Genomic DNA, 6,525 nt, shown 5'->3' on the forward strand with positions numbered 1-6,525 from the left:
TCTTCTCCCTTTTCCCTCTCTTCTCCTAATGAGATACCCATTATGCTAATGGTGCCCTTTCTAAAAGTTTCCAGTAATTCTTGTAGGATTTCCTCATTTTTTTTTTTAATATCTTATTTCTCTTTCCTCATCTATTGCATCATTCCTAGATTTCTATTTATGAGCTCACTAATTCTCTCTTCCTATGATCTGGTCTATTTTAAACGCTTTCTAATGAATTCTTCACCCCATTTAGTGTGTTCTTTGATTCTAGAATTTTTGTTTGGCTCTTCTTTAGGGTTTCAGTCTTTTTGGTAAAGTATTCCTTCGGGTTCCTTAATTTTATTCCTCAGCTTATTAAATTACCTTTCTGAGTTTTCTTGTAACTCTTTGAATTTCTTCATGACAACTATTTTGAATTCTCCAACAGTTCGATCACACTATTCTGATTATTTATTTATTTATTTTTGGCTCCGCTGAGCCTTCCTTGTGGTGCTTGGCCCCTTTGCTGTGGTGTCTGGGCTTTCTCCAGTTGCAGTAGTCAAGTGCTTCTTTTGTCTTGGAGCATGGGTTCTACAGTAGGCAAGCTCAGTAGTTGTGGCACACGGGCTCAGTTGCTTCCAGACATATGGGATCCTAGTTCCCCGCTGAGCCCTGGGACCCCTGAATTAGAAGTCAGATTCTTACCCACTGGACTACCAGTTATTTTAAATTTGGCATCTAGAAAATTATCTTTTTCTTTGTGTGGTGTAGTGTTACTATAATTCTTCATATTGTTTGATACATTTTTCCTCTGCTTGCACTTTTGAAATTAAATGACAGATTCAAGATAGTCTATTTCTTTTTATTTACCAGTAGGTGGCAACGTCACATAAGCTTTTGGCTTCTAGTATCTGCAGTTACTTGTGGTTGCATTTGAAAGTTGGCACTTTCCAGCTTCCACCGGCTCTGTAAGAGGTGTGGGTGGTTCCACACTTCCATTGCTCCATCTTATGACAGCAGTGTTATTGCTGCTTTGTTTGTGCCAGAGCTGCTGTCTTCATCAGAACGGCGGGCTCTTTCCTTACATCCGAGATCCCTTGAAACAGGTGTCATTGTGGGGAAGAGGGGGAGAGCTGGAAGGACCTGGATTGAGCTGGATTGAGCAGCCCATCCTCACCTTGACCTTTGTTGTAAGGTTCAAGGGCCCCACCACCGTGGATGAGGGTGCAGGAGCTGGGGTTCTGATGCCTCAGCAGCAGGAAGGGTGAGGGTGTGGGCCAGGTCTTCATGGACACTACTGTCACGTTTCTTTGGAAGCAGGGTTTGTGTGCCCATGCATGAAGCCAGAGTCATGTGCGCTGCCTTGCCTGCTGCTGCTGGCTCCTCTGGAGCAATGGGCTCAGCTTCCATGGTCAGAAGCCTGGGATCTCAGGCCCCATCCCCACCGTTCCCTTGGTTCCACCTACTGTGCGTTCCAGGCCATCCATCTTTCATGCTCAGAATTCTTCAGTGTCACACTGTGTTGGATGGAGGGCCCTTTGTTGAGCTGTGAATGTTTTAATGGTTGTAGATTGAAGGAGAGAGAGAGAAAGATAGTTTTCCACATGGCTACGTCTCTGACCCACAAGCAAATTTGGAGCATTTCCATCACTTGAAAACAAATCTAATACTATAACAGTCATCTTCATTCTGACATGAGCCTTAGATGATCACCCATCTTTTTCACATTTTTATAGATTTCCTTTTTGATCAATTCATAAAAATGAAAACCTTAATACATGATCTTTGCAGTCTGGGTTCTTTCACTTGGCATATTGTTTTTTAGCCTGCTCTTTTTCCCCATGGCCAAAGCACATCCACAGAGCCCACTGTGGCTCGCAGATTTTACACCTGCTTACCTCTGCATAGAGTAATCCACCCATGATGTCAAAATAACTCATACTTCAATTCAGTTCAGTTCAGTCACTCAGTCGTGTCCGACTCTTTGTGACCCCATGAATCGCAGCATGCCAGGCCTCCATCACCAACTCCCAGAGTTTACTCAAACTCATGTCCATCGAGTTGGTGATGCCATCCAGCCATCTCATCCTCTGTCGTCCCCTTCTCCTCCTGCCCCCAATCCCTCCCAGCATCAGAGTCTTTTCCAATGAGTCAACTATTCGCATGAGGTGGCCAAAGTATTGGAGTTTCAGCTTCAACATCAGTCCTTCCAATGAACACCCAGGACTGATCTTTAGAATGGACTGGTTGGATCTCCTTGCAGTCCAAAGGACCCTCAAGAGTCTTCTCCAACACTATAGTTCAAAAGCATCAATTTGGCGCTGAGCTTTCTTCACAGTCCAACTCTCATATCCATACATGACTACTGGAAAAACCACAGCCTTGACTAGATGGACCTTTGTTGGCAAAGTAATGTCTCTGCTTTTCAATATGCTATCTAGGTTGGTCATAACTTTCCTTCTAAGGAATAAGCATCTTTTAATTTCATGGCTGCAATCACCATCTGCAGTGATTTTGGAGCCCCAGAAAACAAAGTCTGGCACTGTTTCCACTGTTTCCCCATCTATTTTCCACCAGATGCCATGATCTTAGTTTTTGGAATGTTGAGTTTTAAGCCAACTTTTTCACTCTCCTCTTTCACTTTCATCAAGAGGCTTTTTGGTTCCTCTTCACCTTCTGCCATAATGGTGGTGTCATCTGAGGTTCTTGATATTTCTCCCGGCCATCTTGATTCCAGCTTGTGCTTCTTCCAGCCCAGCATTTCTCATGATGTACTCTCATAGAAGTTAAATAAGCAGGGTGACAATATACAGCCTTGATGTGCTCCTTTTCCTATTTGGAACCAGTCTGTTGTTCCATGTCCAGTTCTAACTGTTGCTTCCTGACCTGCATACAGGTTTCTCAAGAGGCAGGTCAGATGATCTGGTATTCCCATCTCTTTCAGAATTGTCCACAGTTGATTGTGATCCACACAGTCAAAGGCTTTGGCATAGTCAATAAAGCAGAAATAGATGTTTTTCTGGAATTCTCTTGCTTTTTCCATGATCCAGCGGATGTTGGCAATTTGATCTCTGGTTCCTCTGCCTTTTCTAAAACCAGCTTGAACTCATACTTACATTTCATTAAATTTTCCTTTACATGTTTTCTTATCAGAAGGAGACACTGTAACTTGTCTATAGCAAAATTGCCCTTAATATCACTTACTATACATTCACTGTATTTTTCTTATTTTTATTGTACAATATATAAAATCTTCCTTTAGATATTTACCTCTTCCTCCAAAAAGGTAATCCATGCAAAATAAGGCACTGCTTTTGCTCAGTGATATAGCTTCAGTTACTGAAATTGCATCACACACAGGAATACAATGCTTTACTATCTCTCCAGACCTTTCTTATTAGGTTTTCACCTTTATTTTCATCAACTAGTATTTCATTTCACACACATTGAGTGCTGTCATAGGTCATGGGCTGAACTGTGTTCTCCCAAAAGATGTTGAAGTCCTAACTGCCAATATATGTGAGTGTAACTTTATTTTTAAGAAACTTTTTATTTTATATTGAGGTATAGCCATTAACAATGCTATGATGGTTTCAGGAGAACAGCAAAGGGACTCAGCCATACATTCACATGTATCCATTCTCCCCAAACCTTCCCACATTTACGCTAGCACATAACATTGAGTAGAGTTCCATGTGCTATACAACAGATCCTTGTTGGTTATCCATTTTGAATATAGCAATGTGTACATGACCTTCCAAAACTCCCTAACTATCCCTTCACCCCAGAAACTATAAGTTTGTCATCTAAGTCTGTGAGTCTTTTTCTGTTTTGTATGCAAGTTCATTTGTATCATTTCTTTTTGGATTTCGACATATAAGAGTTATCATACAATATTTCTCCTCTGTCTGACTGATTTCTGTGAGTGTAATTTTATTTGGAAGAAGCAACTTTGCAGAATAAAAATATCAAGTTTAAATGAAGTAATAATTGAGTGGGCTTCCCTGGTGTTTCAGAGGGTAAAGCATCTGCCTGCAATGCAGGAGACCTGGGTTCGATCCCTGGGTCAGTAAAATCCCCTGGAGAAGGAAATGGCAACCCACTCCAGTACTCTTGCCTGGAAAATACCATGGACAGAGAAGCCTGGTAGACTACAGTCCATGGGATCACAAAGAGTCAGACACGAGTGAGCGACTTCACTAACCCATCATGACAGTGTCCCTATTAGAATAAATAAGAATTTTGACATAGAAAGATATGGACACATAGAGAATGGTGTATGAATAAAAAGCAGAAATCAGGTTGATGCCTGTACAACCAAGAAATGCCAATGACAGCCAGCAGCTGTCAGAAGCTAGCAGAGAAGCATGTAATAGATTCTTCCCTCACAGCCCTGAAAAAGAATCAACACCTTTGTTCTTGTATTTCTAGTATCCAGAATTGTGAGACTATAAATTTTATTTAAGCCGCCCAGCTTATAGTATTTATTTTTTGTGACAATCCTAAAAAACTAATTCATGTAATTATTTTCCTTTTATTGTTTTTTAATTCTATCATTGAAGAAGGATTACTTCATTAAAATACTCCTCAACTAAGACACACACAACTAAGACAAGGCAGACAGATAAAATGTAGGCTCCCTTTGGAGATGGTACCATGTAGAAGTCTTTACAATAGGATAAGGGCGAACTAGGTCTCACTTTTCCTTAACTCATTATATTGTGATTGTCTGCACAATGGCCTTCTGTATCTACACAGTTTTGACAAGAAAAATGAAAGTGTCTCAAAAATAAATGGAAGTCCTATTAAGACATGAGTGAACATCTTTGAAATTTGCTCCATTCCCTGGATCAGGTCAATGGGAAGGTGCCATGTGTTCTTAGTATTCAAAAACCTTGGGAACCCAGACATATGGCAAATCCTTCCCACTCCTCTATACACTGAACTTTCTCTTCTACCACACTTAGAATCCAGTGCTTAATCTTTCCCAAGTTAACAAAGTTGTCCCTCTAGCTCTCAGATCATTTGTCTCAAAGAAGTCATTTTGCAATGGAATCCATCTTTATAAAGCTACTCTTTATCTCTGGTTTTCTCTCACAAAGTATCAGAAAATTCTATAGCACTCTCTTCAATTAGGTCCCATCCCATAGAGACTTCTACATGGATTCCAAGAATGGTTTTCCCATTGCTTTTCTTGACACTGTTAATGGTCTCATATTGTCTGTCCTCATCACTATTCATCAGCCAAAGTGACTTTTTTATGATATACATAAAAAATTGTCAGTTCTTTGCTCAAATGCATGTCATTCAGTGTGAGTCAGTATTTAACATGGCCTAGGTTAGTACGCATTACACATGGTAAAACTCATCTGAAAGCTATCACTTCCTTGAATAATGCACTTAGAGTTATCTTCCTACACTGACACCTAAATTGATACCCTTTTAAAAGTGTGAAGTCCTTTACCAGGACTTTCTGGATACCTTGCCCTAATGCACCTCTTTTTTTTATTGTTGTCTCTGTTTTACATTTCTGGCATAGTTCAGTTCAGTTCAGTTCAGTTGCTCAGTCGTGTCCGACTCTTTGCGACCCCATGAACTGCAGCATGCCAGGCCTCCCTGTCCATCACCAACTCCTGGAGTCTACCCAAACCCGTGTCCATCGAGTCGGTGATGCCATCCAACCATCTCATCCTCTGTCGTCCCCTCTCCTCCTTCCCTCAATCTTTCCCAGCATCAGGGTCTTTTCAAATGAGTCAGCTCTTCACATCAGGTGGCCAAAGTATTGGCGTTTCAGTTTCAACATCAGTCCCTCCAATGAGCACCTAGAACTGATCCCCTTTAAGATGGACTGGTTGGATCTCCTTGCAGTCCAAAGGACCCTCAAGAGTCTTATCCAACACCACAGTTCAAAAGAATCAATTCTTCAGCGTTCAGCTTTCTTTATAGTCCAACTCTCACATCCATACATGACCATTGGAAAAACCATAGCCTTGACTAGACGGACCTTTGTTGACAAAGTAGTGTCTCCGCTTTTTAATATGCTGTCTAGGTTGGTCATAACTTTCCTTCCAAGGAGTAAGCGTCTTTTAATATCATGGCTGCAATCACTATCTGCAGTGTAATTTTTATCTTTTGGCATACTGCCTTACTCTTTCAATGTTTACTTCCTTCTCCTGTAGGTACTTAATATGTATTTTGTGTTCAATAGATGTTAACCCTGATTGTTTTTTTTTGGATAATTTTTTTCTTTATTTTTGGTTGCACTGGGTCTTTGTTGCTGTGCAGGCTTTCTCTAGTTGCAGCAAGCAGGGGCTATTCTTATTATGATGTGCAGGCTTCTCAGTGTGGTGGCTTCTCTTGCGATACAGACTGTCAATCTGTGTGCTTCAGTAGTTGTGGATCCTGGGCTCTAGAGCGTGGGCTCAGTGGTTGTGGTGCACAGGCTTAGTTGTTCCACAGCACATAGAATATTCCCAGATCAGGGATTAAACCTGTGTTCTTGATTTGGCAGGCAGATTTTTAATCAGTGAACCACCAGGGAAGTTCAATCCTGATTTTTCTTCT

This window comes from Bos taurus, chromosome 15, assembly GCF_002263795.3.
Source record: "Bos taurus isolate L1 Dominette 01449 registration number 42190680 breed Hereford chromosome 15, ARS-UCD2.0, whole genome shotgun sequence".
Taxonomy (NCBI): domain Eukaryota; kingdom Metazoa; phylum Chordata; class Mammalia; order Artiodactyla; family Bovidae; genus Bos; species Bos taurus.